The following is a 23,797-nucleotide window of genomic DNA, read 5'->3' as shown; positions in this document are numbered from 1 at the left end:
CGGGTGCTCCTCAGTGTTGTAATTGTAAAGCAGAGCGGCTGAAAGGGTCGCAGTCCTCAGCAATGGCAGAGAGCTGGATAGACACGATAGGTACAGGTGCTCCAGGAGGGACAGAGGTGCAGGAAAGGGGAGTTGCCTTTTTCATTAAGGGGAGCGTCACGGCAGCAGTCAAGAGATTGAAATAACCGAGGAATCATCCAGCGATGTTTTGTGGGTGGAGCCAAGGATGGGATGGTGACCTCATTGGGATTGTACCCAAACAGTCAACAGGAATTAGAAGCTGAAATATGCAGGGAGATTGGGGAAACGTGCAGGGTAGGGGGAGTCTGAGGGGGGGGAGGAGGGGGACAGAGGGGGAGATATTGGGGGGGAGAGGGATACAGAGGGGGTAGAGGGTGGGGGGGGGGTGGGGAGACAGAGGGGGAAGAGGGTGGGGGGGGGAAGACAGAGGGGGAGAGGGTAAATACCAGTCCTGGAGTGAGCAGGGAGAGTGGGGGAGGGGAAAGTGTCGGATATCTATCAGGATTTGTTGGAGGCGGAGGAGACCCCGGTGGAGGAACTGAAGGGCAAGTGGGAGGAGTTAGGTGGGGAGTTAGAGGCGGGTCTGTGGGCGGCTGCCCGCAGGGTTAATTCCTCCTCATCATGTGCCAGGCTCAGCCTAGTACAGTTTAAGGTGGTACACCGGGCACACATGAAGGTGGCGAGGATGAGCAAGTTTTTTCGGGGTAGACGATAGATGTGCGAGAAGCCCAGCAAACCACGTCCACATGTTTTGGGCATGCCCGAAGCTTAGAGGGTTTTGCTCGAGCAATGTCCAAGGTGCTCGACACCCGGGCGGTGCCGAGTCCGGAGGTGGCGATCTTTGGAGTGTCAGAAGATCCCGGAGTACAGGGAGTGAAATAGGCCGACGTTCTGGCCTTTGCCTCCCTGGTAGCCCGGAGACGGATCCTTTTAATGTGGAGGCACTCGGAGCCCCCGAGCGTGGAGACTTGGCTCAGTGACATGGCTGGGTTCCTCAAGCTGGAGAAAATAAAGTTTGCCTTGAGGGGGGTCAATGCTGGGGGTTCTCTCGGAGGACGCAGCCGTTCGTCGACTTTCTGGGGGCGAATTAAAGTGTCGGCAGAAGCAGCACTCTGAAGGGGGGGGGGGGAAAGTGCAATATGGTTAAGGGATGTACAGGAGGGGTTGGGTGGGAAATATCTCCTTTACTATGTTGATGGTTATGTTGTTATTGCTTTTGTTATTGTTATCAATAAAAATATATTTTTTTGAAACAACTAAACTGTTGCAGCGTTGGGCCGTGTTTATAAAATGGGTTTTATAAAAACAGATTGGGGGCAGTCCCAGGATGTTGCTGTGCCTTTATTATTTCAATAATGCTTTGCTGTAATCAATTTCCAGCTTTCTCTTCCCGAGGAGAGTTGATTTTGAAGCTTGGACGACACAAAGAGAAATCCTTCCTCGGCGAGGAATCCTCAGACAGGAGTTCGAACCTGAGAGAAAACAGAATAAATGTCAATGTGTCTTTGTCCGTCATTATTGGGGTTTCATTATTCTGATGGCTACTCAAGTGTTGGGCTCTTTTGTTTTTTTGGAAGCGGGGGGGTGGGGGGGGGGTGCAGGAGTCTCAGTGTCTCTGGGGGGCGGGGGGTGCAGGAGTCTCAGTGTCTCTGGGGGGCGGGGGGGGGGTGCAGGAGTCTCAGTGTCTCTGGGGGGCGGGGGGTGCAGGAGTCTCAGTGTCTCTGGGGGGCGGGGGGGGGGGGTGCAGGAGTCTCAGTGTCTCTGGGGGGGCGGGGGTGGGGGGAGAGGCAGGAGTCAGTGTCTCTGGGGGGAGTGGGAGACCGGTGACATTTTCACACTGAGGGTTGGGTGAGTTATTCCAGTGAACAAGATGTCGTGTGGGAGCAGGAGGGAGCGCAGCCTCAGCTGGTTAAGGAGGTGGAGTGTGGGAGCAGAGGGAGCGCAGCCCCAGGTGGTAAGGAGGTGGAGTGTGGGAACAGGAGGGAGCGCAGCCCCAGGTGGTTAAGGAGGTGGAGTGTGGGAACAGGAGGAGCGCAGCCTCAGGTGATTAAGGAGGTGGGGAGCAGGAGGGAACACCCCCTCAGGAGGGGATTAAGGTGGAGTGTGGGAGCAGGAGGGAGCGCAGCCTCAGGTGATTAAGGAGGTGGAGTGTGGGAACAGGAGGGAGCGCAGCCTCAGGTGATTAAGGAGGTGGAGTGTGGGAGCAGGAGGGAGCGCAGCCTCAGGTGATTAAGGAGGTGGGGAGCAGGAGGGAACACCCCCTCAGGAAGGGATTAAGGAGGTGGGGCAGGAGGGAACGTAGCCTCAGGTGATTAAGGGCAGGAGGGAACGCAGCCTCAGGAAGGGATTAAGGAGAAGTGGGGAGCAGGAGGGGTCTGGTGTGTTTAATAAATTAAATAGTGGATTTGCACCTTCATTTCATTTAAACTCTCCCCATGTGGGTCAGGGTTTTGTAAGGGGGGCGAACGGACCCCCCCCCCCCCCAGCTCTGTATCTACATTGGCAATAAAATGTGTTAACAACCAACCTGACCCGAGGATTATGTATTTTATCCAGGGGGGATATTTTTGGGGAAGAATGTGTGGGGGGAGGGGAGTATAATAGGGTTGAAAATATTTGGGGGGGAATATTTGTAGAAAAAAAAAATAACGGGGGGGGTAATTTGAGGGGGGTATAAAATTGGGGGGGGGGAAATAATTTTTGCCGGGGGCAATTTGAGGGGGGTAATTTGAAGGGGGGCAATTTGAGGGGGGCAAATTTGAGGTGGCATAAAATTGGGCGGGGAAATAATTTTGGCTGGGGGGCAATTTGAGGGGGCATAAAATTGGGGGGGAAATAATTTTGGCCGGGGGGCAAATTTGAGGGGGGGGGCAATTGAGGGGCAAATTTGAGGGGGGCAAATTTGAGGGGGCAAATTTGAGGGGGGCAAATTGAGGGGGGGGCAAATTTGAGGGGGGGGCAAATTTGAGGGGGGGGCAATTTGAGGGGGGGGCAAATTTGAGGGGCAATTGAGGGGGGGGCAATTTGAGGGGGGCAAATTTGAGGGGGGGCAAATTTGAGGGGGGGGGCAATTTGGAGGGGCATAAAATTGGGGGGGAAATAATTTTGGCCGGGGGGGGCAAATTTGAGGGGGGAATATTTGTAGAAAAAAAATGAGGGTTAGGGGTTTAGGGTTAGGGTTAGGTTCAGCTCCTGCTGAAATTGACTAACCAGCCAGCTCCACTCCCGCCGAAATCGACTGGCCTGCCCCTGCAAAGACAAGTGCTTTTAAAGGGACAGACTTACCTCCCAGCAGCCACTTCCGCACTGACTCCCGCTGAAACTGACTCACCAGCTGTTCTTGGCTATAAGCTTCTGCTGGGAGATTCTGCGTTGTCGCGGGTCCTGAAGGCCGCCTTGGAGAACGCTTACCCGGAGATCAGAGGCTGAATGCCCTTGACTGCTGAAGTGTTCCCCGACTGGAAGGGAACATTCCTGCCTTGGCGATTGTTGCGCGATGTCCGTTCATTCGTTGTTGCAGCGTCTGCACACGGTCTCGCCAATGTACCACGCTTCGGGACACCACTCCCCCAGCCGCCGCGATCCCTCCCCCTCCCCCAGCAGCCGAGATCCCTCCCCCTCCCCCAGCAGCCGCGGGCCCCCTCCCACCTCGTCTAGCAGCCGCGGTCCCCCCTCCACCTCCCAGCAACTGTGGTCCCCCCTCCCCCTCCCCCAGCAGCCGCGATCCCTCCCCCAGCAGCCGCGGCCCCCCTCCTCCTCCCCTAGCAGCCACGGTCCCCCTCCCCCCTCCCCCAGCAGCCGCGGCCCCCCTCCCGCAGCAGCCGCGGTCCCCCTCCCCCTCCACAGCAGCCGCGGTCCCTCTCCCCTTCTCCCCCAGCAGCCGCGGTCCCCCCTTCCCCAGCAGCCGCGGTTCCCCTCCCCCAGCAGCTGCGGTCCCCCTCCCCCTCCCCCAGCAGCCGCGGTCCCTCTCCCCCAGCAGCCGCGGTCCACCTCCCCAGCAGCTGCGGTCCCCCTCCCCCCTCCCCCAGCAGCCAGCGGTCCCCCTCCCCCAGCAGCCGCGGCCCCCCTCCCCCAGCAGCCGCGGTCCCCCTCCCCAGCAGCCGCGGTCCGCTCCCCCTCCCCCAGCAGCCGCGGTCCCCCCCTCACCCAGCAGCCGCGGCCCCCCCTCCCCTCCCCCAGCAGCCGCGGTCCCCCTCCCCTTCCCCCAGCAGCCGCGGGCCCCCTCCCCCTCCCCCAGCAGCCGCGGCCCCACTCCCCCTCCCCCAGCAGCCGCGGTCCCCCTCCCCAGCAGCCGCGGTCCCCCTTCCCCAGCAGCCGCGATCCCCCTCCCCTCACCCAGCAGCCACGGTCCCCCTCCACCTCCCCAGCAGCCGCGGTCCCCCTCCCCCCCCAGCAGCCGCGGCCCCACTCCATCTCCCCCAGTAGCCGCGGTCCACCTCCCCCTCCCAGCAGCCGCGGTCCCCCCGCTCTCTCCCAGCAGCCGCAGTCCCCCTTCCCCCAGCAGCCGCGGCTCCCCCTCCCCCCCAGAAGCCGCGGTCCCCTTCCCCTCACCCAGCAGCCACGGTCCCCCTCCCCGCCCAGCAGCCGCGGTCCCCCTCCCCCAGCAGCCGCGGTCCCCCTCCCCAGCAGCCGCGGTCCCCCTCCCTCCCCCAGAGCCGCGGACCCCCTCCCCCAGCAGCCGCGGACCCCCTCCCCCAGCAGACGCGGTCCCCATCCCCCAGCAGCCGCGGGTCCCCCTCCCCCAGCAGCCGCGGTCCCCCTCCCCCTCCCCCAGCAGCCGCGGTCCCCCTCCCCAGCAGCCGCGGTCCCCCTCCCCCAGCAGCCGCGGTCCCCCCTCCCCCTCCCCCAGCAGCCGCGATCCCCCTCCCCCGCAGCCGTGGTCCCCCTCCCCCAGCAGCCGCGGTCCCCTCCCCCAGCAGCCGCGGTCCCCACCCAGCAGCCGCGGTCCCCCTCCCCCAGCAGCCGCGGTCCCCCTCCCCAGCAGCCGCGGTCCCCCTCCCCAGCAGGCCGCGGTCCCCCTCCCCCTAGCAGCCGCGGTCCCCCTCCCCCAGCAGCCGCGGTCCCCCTCCCCAGCAGCCGCGGTCCCCCTCCCCCAGCAGCCGCGGTCCCCCTCCCCCAGCAGCCGCGGTCCCCCTCCCCCTCCCCAGCAGCCGCGGTCCCCCCTCCCCAGCAAGCCGCGGTCCCCCTCCCCAGCAGCCGCGGTCCCCCTCCCCCAGCAGCCGCGGTCCCCCTCCCCCAGCAGCATTGTCTCGGGTCGGACAGTTTGATGGTGCTGTTTATTTGATGTCTATATAATGTTTATTTGGATCTGTTTTCCCTGAGATTGCCTGTCCTGCCCGCTCTTCCCGCGGGCAGGGTGAGGAGCGCCCGCCGCTGGCATCGGCCTGGAGCTGGGACACAACAAAGCAAAACAGACCAGAAGTAACTGATGGACAAAACAAAATGTGGGGAGTGTCCCAAACCGCGGGTGGAGCACAGCCCCAACAGAACAGGAAAAGAGACCAAACCTCACCCAATACCCGCCCAATGAAAGTGTGAGAATGGGGGTCGGTCCGGCAGCCCACCCCCTGCGGGGCCCAGCCAGCCCGGAAAGCTTCGAGTGTGCCCGTGGGCAGCGCCTGCCCCGCTCCAGGGACGCCCGGCCGCCACCCAGCCCTGCCCACGGCACCCACAGCCCTCCGCCACCCAGCCCTTCCCACGGCACCCACAGCCCTCCGCCACCCAGACCTGCCCACGGCACCCACAGCCCTCCCCATCCAGCCCTGCCCACGGCACCCACCGCCCTCCGCCACCCAGCCCTTCCCACGGCACCCACAGCCCGGCCCTCCGCCACCCAGCCCTTCCCACGGCACCCACAGCTCTCCGCCACCCAGCCCTTCCCACGGCACCCACAGCTCTCCGCCACCCAGCCCTTCCCACGGCACCCACAGACCTCCGCCACCCAGCCCTGCCCACGGCACCCACAGCCCTCCCCCACCCAGCCCTTCCCAGGGCACCCACAGCCCGGCCCTCCGCCACCCAGCCCTTCCCACGGTACCCACAGCCCGGCCCTCCGCCACCCAGCCCTTCCCACGGCACCCACAGCACTCCCCACCCAGCCCTTCCCACGGCACCCACAGCCCGGCCCTCTGCCACCCAGCCCTGCCCACGGCACCCACAGCCCGGCCCTCCGCCACCCAGCCCTTCCCACGGCACCCACAGCCCGGCCCCACCCAGCCCTTCCCACGGCACCCACAGCCCTCCGCCACCCAGCCCTTCCCACGGCACCCACAGCCCTCCGCCACCCAGCCCTTCCCACGGCACCCACCGCCCTCCGCCACCCAGCCCTTCCCACGGCACCCACAGCCCGGCCCTCCGCCACCCAGCCCTTCCCACGGCACCCACAGCCCGGCCCTCCGCCACCCAGCCCTTCCCACGGCACCCACAGCCCTCCGCCACCCAGCCCTTCCCCCGGCACCCACAGCCCGGCCCTCCCCCACCCAGCCCTTCCCACGGCACCCACAGCCCGGCCCTCCGCCACCCAGCCCTTCCCACGGCACCCACAGCCCTCCGCCACCCAGCCCTTCCCACGGCACCCACAGCCCGGCCCTCCGCCACCCAGCCCTGCCCACGGCACCCACAGCCCTCCGCCACCCAGCCCTTCCCACGGCACCCACAGCCCGGCCCTCCCCCACCCAGCCCTTCCCACGGCACCCACAGCCCTCCCCACCCAGCCCTTCCCACGGCACCCACAGCCCTCCCCCACCCAGCCCTGCCCACGGCACCCACAGCCCTCCGCCACCCAGCCCTTCCCACGGCACCCACAGCCCTCCGCCACCCAGCCCTGCCCACGGCACCCACAGCCCGGCCCTCCCCCACCCAGCCCTTCCCACGGCACCCACAGCCCTCCCCACCCAGCCCTGCCCACGGCACCCACAGCCCTCCCCCACCCAGCCCTGCCCACGGCACCCACAGCCCTCCCCCACCCAGCCCTGCCCACGGCACCCACCGCCCTCCGCCACCCAGCCCTGCCCACGGCACCCACAGCCCTCCGCCACCCAGCCCTGCCCACGGCACCCACAGCCCGGCCCACCCCCACCCAGCCCTTCCCACGGCACCCACCGCCCTCCCCCACCCAGCCCTTCCCACGGCACCCACAGCCCGGCCCTCCCCCACCCAGCCCTGCCCACGGCACCCACAGCCCTCCGCCACCCAGCCCTGCCCACGGCACCCACAGCCCGGCCCTCCCCCACCCAGCCCTTCCCACGGCACCCACAGCCCTCCCCACCCAGCCCTGCCCACGGCACCCACCGCCCTCCGCCACCCAGCCCTTCCCCCGGCACCCACAGCCCGGCCCTCCGCCACCCAGCCCTGCCCACGGCACCCACAGCCCTCCCCCACCCAGCCCTTCCCACGGCACCCACAGCCCGGCCCTCCTCACCCAGCCCTTCCCACGGCACCCACAGCCCTCCACCACCCAGCCCTTCCCACGGCACCCACAGCCCTCCCCACCCAGCCCTTCCCACGGCACCCACCGCCCTCCGCCACCCAGCCCTGCCCACGGCACCCACAGCCCTCCGCCACCCAGCCCTTCCCACGGCACCCACAGCCCGGCCCTCCCCACCCAGCCCTGCCCACGGCACCCACAGCCCTCCCCACCCAGCCCTTCCCACGGCACCCACAGCCCGGCCCTCCGCCACCCAGCCCTGCCCACGGCACCCACAGCCCTCCCCCACCCAGCCCTTCCCACGGCACCCACAGCCCTCCGCCACCCAGCCCTGCCCACGGCACCCACAGCCCGGCCCTCCGCCACCCAGCCCTTCCCACGGCACCCACAGCCCTCCCCCACCCAGCCCTTCCCACGGCACCCACAGCCCTCCCCACCCAGCCCTTCCCACGGCACCCACAGCCCTCCCCACCCAGCCCTGCCCACGGCACCCACCGCCCTCCGCCACCCAGCCCTGCCCATGGCACCTACAGCCCTCCGCCACCCAGCCCTTCCCATGGCACCCACCGCCCTCCGCCACCCAGCCCTGCCCATGGCACCCACCGCCCTCTGCCACCCAGCCCTTCCCACGGCACCCACCGCCCTCCGCTCCGCCAGCCACCCGAATGGAGATTGGCGGAGGTGCGGATTCCTGAGCAGCGGCTCCCTTACGACAGCCGCCACTCCTGACGGGGGAGAGCTGCGGCGCCTGGAGACCGTGTTCCAGACTTTGAGGAGGACCTGGTACAAGACGGGCAGCGCCAACAGAGAGTTCCGAAGACCCTGCTGGTCCACAGACAGGAGCTGCACGTCGTAGTTCAGGCCGAGCCCCTGGGGGGAGAAATCCGTCGCCAGGGCCCCACCGTGGAGGAGGCTCAGCGTCCAGGTAACGCTGCAGAGTCTGAGGGTGGAAAGTGGCAGTCTGGGTGCGGAGGCACACCAGCGCCTGACCGCCCTCCGCCATCGGGAGACTCCAGACCTCCGCAGCGACCCCGTGCAGTAGATTGTCCCGGAGGAACCGAAGCTGGGCTCTCTGGATGGTGGGACAAAGCCAGGGGGGGGAGTCAGTGACCAGCCGGGACCACAGCATGGAGGCGATCAGCTGGTTTATGACGAGAACTCGGCCCCTGTGGGACACTCGGAGCCGTCCTGTCCAGCGTCCCAGGCCAGCGGTGACCTTGGTCTCCAGCTCCTGCCCGTTCGCCGGCCAGGCTCCCTCTGCCGGGCAAAGATGGACTCCCAGGTCGAGGCTGTTGGTCCGACTCCAGCTGAAGGGCCCGAGCTCCTCCGGGAGGGGGTCCACCTGCCACGGACCGACCAGGAGTCCGGAACATTTGGCCCAGTTGATCCGTGGGGAGGACGCGGCGGAGTAGACAGCTTGGCTCTCTCGCATCCTCCGGGGGTCCCCGGGGTCAGTGACCATGAGGAACACGGCATCAGCGTCCGCCGAGAGGACCACCCCCCCGTCCGGCTCGCGCAGAACCAGCCCCGTGAACCCCCTCCGCAGGAGGCACAGGAAAGGCCCCACGCAGAGGGAATAATGTTGGCCGGACAGGGGGCAGCCCTGACGCACTCCTCTCCCAAAGCGAAGGGGCGCCGTCAGGAACCCGTTAACCTTAATCAGACTCTCCGAGGCGGCGGACAGTAACCGGATCCGGGCGGCAAAATACCACCCGAACCCGACAGCTCGCAGAGTCCCGAGCAAATCCCCGGGCCCCACCCTGTCGAACGCCTTCTCCTGGTCAAGAGATAGGGAGGTGCTCGACATACCAGTCCGCTGGGTAAAGTGAATAATGTCCCGGGCCAGGTGGATATTGTCGTAGATTGTGCGGTCCAGGACTGTGTAGGACTGGTCAGGGTGGATCATGTGGTCCAGCTCGGGGCCAAGGCGTAAACCCAGCACCTTGGCGAAGATTTTATAGTCCGTGCTGAGGAGGGAGACCGGTCGCCAGTTCTTAAGTCGGCGGAGATCCCCCTTCTTGGGCAGCAGGGCAATGACGGCCCTGCGCCCCGAAAGGGGCATCTCCCCGGTCGCGGTACATTCCCCCAGGACCCCCGCGTAGTCACTCCCCAGGACGTCCCAGCACGCCCTGAAGAACTCCACGGTCAGCCCGTCCAGCCCTGGGGATTTGCCCCGTGAGAGGCTGTCCAGGGCGCCGGTCAGCTCTTGGAGGTTGATGGCATTATCGAGCTTCCCGGCGCCCTCCGGGTCCACCTGCGGCAGGTCCTCCCACAGAACTCTGCAAGCGTCCTCGCTGGACGGACCCGGAGAGAAGAGGTCGGAGTAAAAATCCCTGATCAGGGTCCTGACCCCCTCCGGATCCGAGACGAGGGGCCGGTCGTCGGCCAGCAGCGTAGAAACCTGCCGACGGGCCCCGCGTCCTCTTTCCAGCGAGTAGAAGAAGCGGGAGCCGCGGTCCATGTCCGTTAGGAGACGGATCCGCGGCCTCACGTACGCGCCGCTGGACCCGGCGAGGTGCAGGCCCCGCAGTGCGCCCCTCTTCTCCCTGTACACCCGCCCCAGGGCCGGGCCTCATCGGGCTGAGCGAGACATGACTCCAGATCGAGGAGTTCCTCAGCCAATTTGGCGATCGTGGAGTTCCGCCCCGCCGAAGACCCCTCCGTGTACCCCTGACAGACGGCACGGTTCTGGGCCTTGCCCACATCCCACCGTAGCCTCAAGGAGGGGAAGCCACCCCGCTTCCTTCTCCAGCCGGCAGAGAAACGGCAGAACGAGTCCAGGAACCGCTCGCCCTCCAGCAGCAGGTTGTTAAAGTGCCAGTACGCGGACCGTGTCTGAGCGCGGGACGGGGCGAGACCCGCCCACACCAGATGGTGATCCGAGCTCGGCACCTGCTCCATGGAGGCCGTCGGAACGCTGGGCAAGTACGTCTTGGAAATGTAAAGACGGTCGATGATGGACGCTCTGAACGGGAGCCGCACAGAGGTGCACACCCGCAATTCAGGATGGAGAGTCCGCCAGACATCCACCAAGTCAAAGGACCTAACCAGATCCCTCAACTTCACCACCGCCGCCGGGCCGCGCTGGACTCCGATGCGGTCCTTGTCCCGGTGGGTGCAATTAAAATCCCCTCCTAGGACGATGCACTCTGTTTTTGAAAACCCACCACTATTCTTAGAATTCCCCCTCTACCAAAAAGGGCCGAGATTCTAAATGGTGATCAGGATTCTCACTCCCGACTCCGATGCAAGCTTCAGTGGGTGCTATTCAGGTCAAACTATATTTTCAAGTTATCCCCCGGTATAACCCATACCTTCACCGAAGATTTCATCTACTTCCCACTTAGTACCATCGATCCTGGGTCCCGCATTGCTAAGTAAGTAAAGTAGACTTTGGAATAACCACTATTTCAGGTTAAATTAAGTTATTTTATTATTATATTTTTTCTTTTAAAAGCTGCAAATACTTTCTTTACAGAATGGAAAAAGACCTTGCTTCTGGGTCCTTCTGGGTGGTTGAAGGGACCTTCAGGCCCACCTTGACAATCAATCTTCTTTATAAAGTCTGGTCTTCTTTAGATGTAATCGCTGATGAGCTCGGTTGCTGTGGCCTGTCTTTCCCATGTACCGAGCTGTGAGAGCTGACTCTGCTGGCTATCTCTGAGCTGACATAGAGCTGACTCTTTAAATTCTAGTCTTCCTGAGATGTATTAGCTGTTTTAGCTCGGCTACTATGCCTTGTCTTTCACATGGCCGAGCTGACTGTAATCTGACTCTGAGCTGCTAGTTTCTTCTCTTCTTCTCTCTCCCTCCCTCTGAGTTCTAGTTCTGGTTCTGGTAGTTCCTGCCCTGGTCTCTGGGTTTACATATTTTTCTACAGTTATCTAGTTTTTATGACTATATCGTAAAGTAACTTATTTCACTTTGATTGTAAAAAGTATCTTTGATCTAAACTTTCTAATCCAACTAAGTATTCATTTTGACATAACTGCATCTCATAGATCTGATTACAGTGTTTCCTGTGTGATGATCAAAATGCTTTGGTTTCAAGAGGTGTTACTTTTAATTCCTGTCATTTCTGTAGTTTTATTTTCCAATTGTGTCCTCAGCTCGTAATTGTGACTTTGATTTTGGCTTTGAATTATGTTTCTCCTAGACTGATAGTCTCCAGCTTTCTTTAATTTACCTGGTTTAGCAAATTTTCACACCTAGAATTATCACCAAATGCAACTGAACCTCATCCTTTTTTCTAGCTGCTAACTAAGACAGTTACTTTCAATGAAGGTGTGGGCCATTGTTTTTGGCTTCATTCAAAATCCTGTTTGTGTTGTTTGCTAAGCCTGCTTGACCAAGTCTATCTGCATTTTACAATCCTCTCCTGGCAGCTGCTGTTAACCCTTTGTGGGATCTTTCCCTGTATCCTCTCATGTTTCTCCCAGACCAGATATTGCCAGACTTCCATGTTTCAAATGACACATCTTTCCATATTTTCAATAACACCCCGTCTTGACATTTGAAACAAACTGTATCATTTGATCAATTATCCCCCCATCTAATTGTACTGATGAACATTTATCCCCGACCTTTCTCATTTGTATGTCCATGTTTTGTGATTGTAAATTGTGCATCGTAACCAATTTGTAAATGTATCCATATCACAGACCAATGTCTTTTTTCGTTCTTTCCTCAAGTCCAATTACGGTGAACCATAGTAGTAGCCACTCAGGAAGGTAACACAATAGCTATATCCGTGTTCCACTACCTCCAAAGCAGTTTACTTCCTTGGGGTAGCAGCACTGTAGAAGCTTCCTCATGTCCCTTAGAAACAGCACACAACTCAATCCATCAGTAACCAAAAAGGCCATTTGTCCATCACTGGCTGTTTCGTGTCCATTTTTCCGTCATCCAAATTGCTTACCGTTTCTCATCGGAATGGTAAATTATGACATCATGTACACCCACTGGTTCCCTCGCTTCATTAATTTACAAGGTTCAATTGATCCTGCTTCTAACCCTGACTTCCCCACATTAATGTCTAATATTGTTCTGAACCATGTATGTCTGCCATCCCCTGGTGTACATGAGGGAATATCTTTCCGACAAACTTCCTTCAAATCCCTTTCATCTGTTATCATTTCCCTTACAACATTTGCCGACAGTATTCGCAAAACCACATCGAACTGTCACTTTTTCCAAATAAATTCTCCCTATTGTTAAATACACAGTAAAAAAAAAATGAAGTCTCATCTTAACACATTACCCATCACCTAACTACACAAATAGACCGTGCGTTACAACTTTACATAATTGCAACTATTATCACAATTTCAAGACGAAAAATAAAGTACAATATCGACACATCCCTTCGTGGCTTTGGAACTAATAGTCACTACATACTAACTATGGCGTGTTCACAGCATCAATATTATTTGTGATGTTCTATGCAGTTAAATCAAGAAAGCACACTAAACTACCACTATTCCCCCTCTATTAAAACATTCAGACAGTTTCGAAATGCTGATCAAGTTCTCTAACGGCACACATACCCCCATTATCATACATACATAACAGTGCTAACAATTGACATGACATTTCTTCCTTAATAATGTTTACAGCTCGACAATGCAATATTGTTTGCTGCATTGGTAATAATTTTCCCCCCTTGGCATCAAGCTCCAAAAATTCTTAAACTATTGTCGTTTATCATATTGGGGTTCCTCGTCAGTCGCTGCTGTCTGCCGAGACCCTTAATAACTCCACCACATAGTACATACCCCATGGAGACTGCAGATCATCCATCAGCTGATGTCCAGTTAGAGATGTCTGACCGGAGGGTTCACTGTTCAGTAATAATTTGAGATTTTGATGTGTTTCCAACCCGTAAAGTTTTCCTACGGGCTCTATCATTTAATTCCCTCAAGTATGTAGGCGATTGTATTATTAGTTCCCCCCCCTCCCCCCCCCCCCCCCCGCCCCAATCCTGTCTAAAACATTCCTTTCTGGAGTGCAGTTCTCTTCCTTCTTGTGAACTGGTTTGTCTGTTATTTACTTTTTCCATCTGAAAAATCAAATGAGCAGGTCAAGGGTGGAGAGGGCCCTATTCTTTAATTTGTACTTTCTATCTTCGTTTGAACACTCCCGAAGTGCCCTCTCCAGGACTTCCGGATTTCTTTTGCTACCATTTCTTTTGTCTCTTTTCTTTTTTTTTTTAACTCGTATTTTTTTCCTTATCATTGATGTACATCACACAATGAAGGGCTGTTAAGCCTCCTCCTTCTGTCATTGCACCCCTGAGTGAGATTCGAAGAATCTCAAACTCCTCCCCTTTTGCTCACTCTGATCCAATCTGTCGAAACCTTACCCTGATACATTCCTGATATTGCTACTGCGTTTACTTCACTTACTTTATTTTGATTACGGCCGGATTTTTATGAAGGTAAGTTCCAAACATGACATTTTAACTTCATGATCTGTCCAATCAATGCTGCTAACAGGTTTTAATTCACTGTCTTCCCACCAATTGGGTCATGTGTTTTAATTGTGATATAATTTATTTTGCTCCAGACACCATGCTTCGCTAAGTCAACTGTATGTTTACCCAGATTCTGAACAAACTTGTCTTCACATTTTACAGCTTCACTGATTATTTTCCCTGCAGTTTTAGTTGGTAGCTTCACCCAAACTTCCTCTGTGTTATCAATTGTTTGAATATCTTAATTTTACCTGCATCTATTTTTATCAAATCTTTTCCTGCCATCAGATTCCCTTTTCCTTATACTGCAAGTAATTCTCTTAATCTAACTTTTGATCCAAAATCTTTATTCTCCAAAGCTCCTTCTTCAATGTATTTAACATTCTAAACATGATTATTTTTGCTGGTGACATTCCTGAGTTCACCGGGCACTAGGACCCTGTGGAGCTATGCAGTGTCAATTTCAACGCTCAGTTTCAAAGGCTGCAAACAGCTGACTGCTGCCCAGTACAAACTCTTTATCTGTTTATTCTGAGACCAATTTAACTCTGAACATACTGATTTATCACCTCATAATACTGATCACATTTCTACCTGCCATTTATAACTTTTAATTGATGTGAAACTCGGTTTTGCAAAATACAACATTTTTTAAAAATACAAACACCAAAGGGAATTCACAATTCCGTATTAGACATACACACACTCATTCATCCGCTCAGATCTTGGACCTCTACTTTGTAGGGTTTCACAAACCCTTATTGAACACGCACGAACGTTTATACACTGAGATCTTGGACCTCTGTTCAGTTGGGTTTTAGTTACTTTTAACAAAAATTGAGACTCCCTCCATGCTGATAAAGTTTGACTTATGCAGGAGTTTTTTGCCTCTATTAATTTCTTCCACTCTGGTTCATTGCTTCAACTCTCTTGACCGTGTTTCAGAGCAAGAGGATTATTCTAATTGCCATTTTTCGGAATTCTAAGTTCTGTTCCTGGTTGTCCCTTTCAGTTGCAATCTGAAATTAAGGATAGGTGCCCTTTCTGGGCCCTACCCAAGGCTAACTAAGGCACTATTTTCCTGTTTTTAGCTAAGGGTCGATTGGTTATTGGTCTCTAAAGATTCTAGGCGTCCTCTATTTCTTTAGGATTTAACCTCACAATCTGCCTTACTCTAAGGATGATTTATTTTTTGCCTCCTTTTACCAGTAATGGATGCAAGATTTTTAGTGCTGTCACCAAGATGTCTTGCAGACTTTTCTCAGGGTCAGCATCTGCTAATTTGCTGATTTCACACCCAACCTGAGTTTTATGTCCCCTCGATCCACAGAATATCCTTACAGAAATCAATCACATGACTTTCCAGACTAAACTCGGCAGGTAAAGTCTGACTCACAATAGACCAGAAACTTCTAATATTCTCGCCTTTGTGCCGGTTAGAAACTTCTAATATTCCAACAGTTTGTTGGGAACTAGAAACTTCTAATATTCAAGCACCCTCTGCTGATGTAGAAACTTCTACTATTCTAGCCTCGTTTTACCTCGAAACTTCTAATATTCTAGGTCTCCACGCTGGATTCCATGGAGAAAGCAAAACAACCGGCTGGGCGCAATTCACACGGTGTTAACACGACGGCTGCCATGTGGAAAATAAAGCAACCCATTCGGCGTAATTGACAGGGTTTTAATTAAAACGTTGGGCGCCATGTTTTTGAAAACTCACCACTATTCTTAGAAGTCCCCCTATACCAAAAAGGGCCGACATTCTAAATGGTGATCAGGGATTCTCACTCCCCGACTCCGATGCAAGCTTCAGTGGGGACTATTCAGGTCAAACTATGTTTTTTAGTTATCCAACGGTATAACCCATGCCTTCACCGAAGATTTAATCTACTTACCACTTAGTACCATCGATCCTGGGTCCCGCATTGCTAAGTAAGTAAAGTACACTTTGGAATAACCACTATTTCAGGTTAAATTAAGTTATTTTATTATTATATTTTTTCTTTTAACAGCTGCAAATACTTTCTTTACAGACAGGAAAAAGACCTTGCTTTTGGATCCTTCTGGGTGGTTGAAGGGACCTTCAGGCCCACCTTGACAATCAATCTTCTTTATAAAGTCTGGTCTTCTTTAGATGTAATCGCTGATGAGCTCGGTTGCTGTGGCCTGTCTTTCCCATGTACCGAGCTGTGAGAGCTGATTCTGCTGGCTATCTCTGAGCTGACATAGAGCTGACTCTTTGAATTATAGTCTTCCTGAGATGTATTAGCTGTTTTAGCTCGGCCGCTATGCCTTGTCTTTCCCATGGCCGAGCTGACTGTAATCTGACTCTGAGCTGCTTGTTTCTTCCCTGCTTCTCTCTCCCTCCCTCTGAGTTCTGGTTCTGGTTCTGGTAGTTCCTGCCCTGGTCTCTGGGTTTACATATTTTTCTAACAGTTATCTAGTTTTTATGATTTTATTGTAAAGTAACTTATTTCACTTTGATTATACAAAGTACGTTTGACTAAACCTTCTAATCCAACTAAGTATTCATTTTGACATAACTGCATCTGAGAGATCTGATTACATTGTTTCCTTTGTGATGATCAAAATGCTTTGGTTTCAAGAGGTGTTACTTTTAATTCCTGTCATTTCTGTAGTTTTATTTTCCAATTGTGTCCTCAGCTCATAATTTTGACTTTGATTTTGGCTTTGAATTATGTTTCTCCTAGACTGATAGTCTCCAGCTTTCTTTAATTTACCTGGTTTAGCAAATTTTCACACCTAGAATTATCACCAAATTCAACTGAACCTCATCCTTTTTTCCAGCTGCTAACTAAGATAGTTACTTTCAATGAAGGTGTGGGCCATTGTTTTTGGCTTCATTCAAAATCCTGTTTGTCTTGTTTGCGAAGCCTTCTTGAGCAAGGATATCTGCATTTTACAATCCTCTCCTGGCAGCTGCTGTTAATCCTTTGTGGGATCTTTCCCTGTATCCTCTCATGTCTCTCCCAGACCAGATATTGCCAGACTTCCATGTTTCAAATGACACATCTTTCCATATTTTCAATAACAACTCTCCCACCAGGATTGTGCCTGGAAGAGTGGACACCTTTTGGAAGAAAGCCGCCTGCTGCGGTCCGGCCACGGGAGCGGATACATTTACAAAGTGAATCACCGCTGCCCCGAAACGGGCCTTTAGGTGCAGCAGACGGCCTGGCACCGGCTCCTTGACCCCCCAAGATCTCCGGCTGAAAATGTGGAGCCAACAAGATAGCCACCCCGCCCGAACGTGGGGCCAGGTGACTCATGAAGACTCCTCCTTGCCCCTCCAGCGTCCACTGAGCTTCGTCACCCGGATGGCCTGGGTTTCCTGCAGGAAGCACACCCCGTACTTTCCGTCCCGGAGGAGAGACAAGAACTGAAGACGGTGGTGGGCGTCCCTGCTGCCGTTGATGTTGAGGCTGGCCATGGTTACCTCCATGTCAGCAGCAATAGTTATCCATCACCTTCAGTGCTCAGAGTGGGGGTACCGCCCCTCCACTCCCTCAGGAGTCCCACAAGGAACTGAACAGCTTGGCGCTGCTCCTCCTGGTCTTGATCGAACTCCCGGGCCTCTCTGACATAGGCCCGGGCGGAGACAAGGAGCAGCCCCAGATTTCCCCAGCTGCCCAGGGCCAGCCGCACACAGTCCGGGTGACCATGGTGTGTTCCCAGAAATGTCCGGCGTTCCCCAGGGGGGACGAGGGGAGACTCGGTGCCGGGTGTGAGGGCGCCCTCTGCCTCGCTGCAGAGGGCGTCTAAATACTCCTCCTCACCCGCCACCGAGCAGCCTTCCTCCTCCGAACGGTCACCTACCGAGCTCGAGTCCCCCGCCACATGGAGTATGCCGGGCGGCACGGGCCCACCGGCTAACCCTTGGCCCGTGTCGACCCCACCCCAGGGTCGTCCTCAGGCAGGTCCCTCGCAGGCTCCTCCTGCGGCTCACGGCCCGTGGACGGCGCCTCCACCCACGCCGGCGACTCCGGGACCTCGGAGAGGCCCCCCGGAAACATGTCCGGCTTGAAAACAGGGCTCTCCGGCGTCGCCCGCCCATGGTGTAGAGGGCGGGGAGCCTTCCCCGTACTCCCCCTTCCACGGCCCACAGCGGCACGATGAGCGGTCGCTGCTGCTGCCGGCCCCCGGCGATGGTGAAGAGGAAGCGTCCGGGGAGGAAACTTGCACCGGGCGGGAGGGGCCCCCAGAGGCTTCGACTCCGCTCGACCCCGGGTCCTCCTGCTCGGGGGGCGACAGCAGCTCGAGTGGCTCGGGGGCCTCGGAGGCCCCCCCTGCCTTGCTTCTCTTCATTGTGTGCCCCGGGCCAGGCGTCAGGGGGATGGGCACCAACACGGGAGACCCCCACCCCTCCTCGCCCGGGGAGGGGGCAGCAAACCCCCCCCCCCCCCTTGCCCGGGCAGGCGGCGCTTGCGGGGAGGGGGCGGCTCGGGATCGCCCTGCTGCACGGCCTCCATGGCGGGAGAGGCCCCGGCAGCATCCCCTCCCCCTCCCGGCTCAGGTGGACACAAAGCTGGCGGCGGAAGGAGTAGACATGGCGGAGGGAGGGGTCCCGCAGGCCGAGCGTCAGCGGCGCCGCCCCGGACCTGACCTCCCCCAGTAGGTTGGGATGGGGCAGGAGGAGCTCGGTGGGGAGGGAGGGCGGGACGTTTGATAGAACAACACGTTCTGCGGTGGCCTCCAGCGTCTCCACCGCCACGTGTGTCCCGCCCACCGTGAGCCCCCTTTCCAGGGCCCGCTGGGCCGCCTGCTCGGCTCGCAGGAAGAACCCGGCCTTGCCGTACATCCGCGAGGCGGCTACGATGGCCGAGGGCCCGACAGCCCTGCCCACCGCACGGGTGCCCGCCTCAATGGTCATGGTAGGGTGGGCATAGCACTTCACCCCCAGCTGCCGCGTGAGCAGGCGGGAGGGCGAGGGCACCGCGGGGGCAGCGGAGCGACGGGAGGCTGCCGCCCCCACATAATGTCTTGTCTGCCCTGCCCCCGGCAGTGGAGGATGCCCCCGAGGTGCTGGCCAGAGAGTGGGAGGGCAGGAGGCTGGGCCTGCAGCCCTGGATGGCCCCACTCCCACCTCAGGCAGAGGGGTGGGAGGACAGGAGGCCGGGCCTGCAGCCCTGGATGGTCCCACTCCCACCTCAGACAGAGGGGTGGGAGGACAGGAGGCCGGGCCTGCAGCCCTGGATTGTCCCAGTCCCACCTCAGGCAGAGGGGTGGGAGGACAGGAGGCCGGGCCTGCAGCTCTGGATGGTCCCAGTCCCACCTCAGGCAGAGGGGTGGGAGGACAGGAGACTGGGCCTGCAGCCCCGGATGGTCCCACTCCCACCTCAGGCAGAGGGGTGGGAGGACAAGAGGCTGGGCCTGCAGCCCTGGATGGTCCCACTCCCACCTCAGGCAGAGGGGCGGGAGGACAGGAGGCTGGGCCTGCAGCCCCAGGCGGTCCCACTCCCACCTCAGGCAGAGGAGTGGGAGGATAGGAGGCCGGGCCTGCAGCCCTGGATGGTCCCACTCCCACCTCAGGCAAAGGGGTGCGAGGACATGAGGCCGGTCCTGCAGCCCTGGATGGTCCCACTCCCACCTCAGGCAGACGGGTGAGAGGACAGGAGGCTGGGCCTGCAGCCCCGGATGGTCCCACTCCACCTCAAGCATTGGGGTTGGAGGACAGGAGGCCGGGCCTGCAGCTCTGGATGGTCCCACCCACCTCAGGCAGAGGGGTGGGGGACAGGAGGCAGGGCCTGCAGCCTGGATGGTCCCAGTCCCACCTCAGGCAGAGGAGTGGGAGGACAGGAGGCCGGGTCTGCAATCCTGGATGGTCCCAGTCCCACCTCAGGCAGAGGGGTGGGGGACAGGAGGCTGGGCCGGCATCCCTGGATGGTCCCACCTCAGGAAGAGGGGTGGGAGGACAGGAGGCTGGGCCTGCAGCCCTGGATGGTCCCAGTCCCACCTCAGGCAGAGGGGTGGGAGGACAGGAGGCTGGGCCTGCAGCCCTGGATGGTCCCAGTCCCACCTCAGGCAGAGGGGTGGGAGGACAGGAGGCCGGGCCTGCAGCCCTGGATGGTCCCACTCCCACCTCAGGCAGAGGGGTGGGAGGACAGGAGGCCGGGCCTGCAGCCCTTGATGGTCCCTGTCCCACCTCAGGCAGAGGGTTGGGAGGACAGGAGGCCGGGCCTGCTGCCCTGGATGGTCCCACTCCCACCTCAGGCAGAGGGGTGGGAGGACAGGAGGCCGTGCCTGCAGCCCTGGATGGTCCCACTCCCACCTCAGACAGAGGGGTGGGAGGACAGGAGGCCGGGCCTGCAGCCCTGGATGGTCCCACTCCCACCTCAGGCAGAGGGGTGGGAGGACAGGAGACTGGGCCTGCAGCCCTGGATGGTCCCACTCCCACCTCAGGCAGAGGGGTGGGAGGACAGGAGGCTGGGCCTGCAGCTGTGGATGGTCCCAGTCCCACCTCAGGCAGAGGGGTGGGAGGACAGGAGGCCGGGCCTGCAGCCCTGGATGGTCCCACTCCCACCTCAGGCAGAGGGGTGGGAGGACAGGAGGCCGGGCCTGCAGCCCTGGATGGTCCCACGCCCACCTCAGGCAGAGGGGTGGGAGGACAGGAGGCTGGGCCTGCAGCCCTGGATGGTCCCAGTCCCACCTCAGGCAGAGGGGTGGGAGGACAGGAGGCTGGGCCTGCCGCCCTGGATGGTCCCAGTCCCAAATCAGGCAGATGGGTGTGAGGACAGGTGGCTGGGCCTGCAGCCATAGGCGGTCCCACTCCCACCTCAGGCAGAGGGGTGGGACGACATGAAGCCGGGCCTGCAGTCCTGGATGGTCTCACTCCCACCTCAGGCAGAGGGGTGGGAGGACAGGAGGCCGGGCCTGCATCCCTGGATGGCCCCAGTCCCACCTCAGGCAGAGGTCTGGGAGGACAGGAGGCTGGGTCTGCACCCCTGGATGGTCCCACTCCCACCTCAGGCAGAGGGGTGGGAGGACAGGAGGCCGGGCCTGCAGCCCTGGATGGTCCCACTCTCACCTCAGGCAGAGGGTTGGGAGGACAGGAGGCTGGGCCTGCAGCCTGGATTGTCACACTCCCACCTGAGGCAGAGGGGTGGAAGGACAGGAGGCCGGGCCTGCAGCCCTGGATGGTCCCACTCCCACCTCAGGCAGAGGGGTGGGAGGACAGGAGGCTGGGCCTGCAGTCCTGGATGGTCACAGTCCCACCTCAGGCAGAGGGGTGGGAGGACATGAGGCTGGGCCTGCAGCCCTGGGTGGTCACACTCCCACCTCAGGCAGAGGGGTGGGAGGACAGGAGGCCGGGCCTGCAGCCCTGGATGGTCCCACGCCCACCTCAGGCAGAGGGGTGGGAGGACAGGAGGCTGGGCCTGCAGCCCTGGATGGTCCCAGTCCCACCTCAGGCAGAGAGGTGGGAGGACAGGAGGCCGGGCCTGCAGACCTGGATGGTCCCACTCCCACCTCAGGCAGAGGGGTGGGAGGACAGGAGGCCGGGCCTGCAGCCCTGGATGGTCCCACGCCCACCTCAGGCAGAGGGGTGGGAGGACAGGAGGCTGGGCCTGCAGCCCTGGATGGTCCCAGTCCCACCTCAGGCAGAGGGGTGGGAGGGCAGGAGGCCGGGCCTGCAGCCCTGGATGGTCCCAGTCCCACCTCAGGCAGAGGGGTGATCGAACCGTGATCTTTATCAATGATGAGAAGGCGGAAACAGTGGAAGTTTAAACTGTACAGATATTTCACAGCTGGATTCACACAATACAGACAGCAATGTATCGTAGATTGTGGAAGTGCCACAAATGTTGTCAAATGCAGGACGCGGGGTCCCTCAATGTTTCAATCTTGCTGAGAGACTGTCAGCCCACAGGGACAACATTTCTGTTTAATAGGATTGAAGCACAAGTTCAAATAGTTTCATTTCAAAGTTTAAATTAACCAGTCATTTTTCTGTGCAGCTTTCGGAATCTGTCAGTGGAATTTAGTTCACACAGGCAAGTTTAACAAGTGTATGGGGAACTGATTAGAAGTTTTGATGGAGATATTCCTGCATTATGGAAATGTGTGAGATCTATTTCGGGTTGGGAAATGGATTGAGGATCAAAGGAAGCAGTTGTTTTTTAACTACATTAGACTGAGAGCCTTGAAGTTTCACAACTTCCATGTGCTGTGAGAAAGGATTGATTAACCAAGGCCTGTTATTCAAATACTTCAGACAAGTGAATAAGCTACAGGAACATTGAATACACAGACAGAGACAAGCAGACACCTATAATCGGAGCTTAAACTTCACTTTTGAATGTGAAGGGCTGAAATAAACAAGAGTCCACCCTGGGATTCGGTGCAATTTGAGTTCTGCTTTTCCAAAAAATAAAAATAACTATCTGCAATGAAAAATTCCTTCGACAGGACAGAGGGATTTTGACTCTGTATTTAACCCCAGACAGTATTTGTGTTGTGAGTGTTTGATGGGCAGTGGAGATGAAGCTTGACTCTGAAACACTGGAATTCAGTCTCAGGGCTGATTTAATCAAAATGCTTCAGAATAATAATTGATATTGTACATCTCGTGTGTGTCTCAGTGACAGCTCTGAAACTTGTACAGCACAATCTCATCCTGTTTCTGTGCCTCTCTCTCTCTCTCTCGCTGAAATTAGCTGGTCCATTTCCTAAATTACTCCTGACTAGATTTCAAAAGGGCTCCATTGCCTGTGAAACAGTTTGTGATACCCAAAGGTTATGAAAAGTGCTTCAGAATTATCTGTCCCCAAGCTGCTGTGAGGATGTTCAGGGTCAGTGTGTGACTTGGATCACACACAGGCCAGATACACCTCTCCAAGTTAAAGGTGGAGAATGGATCTTGCTCCATTTGAAAGATGTATTGACCCAGTCTGTCTGAGTTTGAGTATCTGTGTTTCTGTACACGTGTGTGTGTGTTGGGGGGGGGGGCGGGGGGGGGGGGTTATGTGTGGCATTCTTTAGGCGGCACTGGAAGTTACACGGTAGCACAGTGGTTAGCACTGCGGCCTCACAGCTCCAGAGCCCCAGGTCGAATCCCAGCTTGGGTCACAGTCTGTGCGGAGTCTGCACGTTCTCCCATTGTCCGCGTGGGTTTCTCCCGGGTGCTCCGGTTTGCCCCCTGAAGTCCCGAAGGACGTGCTGTTTGGTGAATTGGACATCATGTACTCTCCCTCAGTGTACCCGAACAGGCGCCAGAGTTTGAAGACTAGGGACTTTTCTTAGTAACTTCATTGCAGTCTGTGTGTGTGCCTGTGTGTGTGTGTGTGTCTGTGTGTGTGTGTGTGTGTCTGTGTGTGTGTGTGTGTGTGTGTCTGTGTGTCTCAGTTTGACTTTGTTTAGTACTGATTGAAGATAATGAGATAGAAAGTTTGATAGAAAGTTTGGCAGCATTGTCGGTGTAAACAATAATGACAGAGGCAGTGTGAACCCTGAAGAGAGCGCCATACCTAGGCCCACTCCCCTACCCCGTCGCTGTCACCCCACCTAACCTGAACATCTTTAGATACTGTGGGCAATTTGGATTTATCACTGCCAACCCACCTAACCTGCACGTCTTTGGGCGGTGGGAGGAAACCGGAGCACCCGGAGGAAGCCCACGCAGACACGGGGAGGACGTCCAGACTCCGCACAGACAGTGACCTACGCCGGGAATCGAACCTGGGATCCTGTAGCTGTGAGGCAGCAGTGCTAACCACTGTTCAGTCCCGGCTCTGGGTCACTGTCCGTGTGGAGTTTGCACATTCTCCCTGTGTCTGCGTGTGTTTCACCCCCACAACCCAAAGATGTGCAGGGCAGGTGGACTGGCCACGCTAAATTGCCCCTGAATTGGAAAAACTGAA

This window comes from Scyliorhinus torazame, chromosome 5, assembly GCF_047496885.1.
Source record: "Scyliorhinus torazame isolate Kashiwa2021f chromosome 5, sScyTor2.1, whole genome shotgun sequence".
NCBI classification, from domain to species: Eukaryota; Metazoa; Chordata; class Chondrichthyes; order Carcharhiniformes; family Scyliorhinidae; genus Scyliorhinus; species Scyliorhinus torazame.
The sequence above is the reverse complement of the archived record's forward strand: the minus strand, read 5'-3'. Positions refer to the sequence as shown.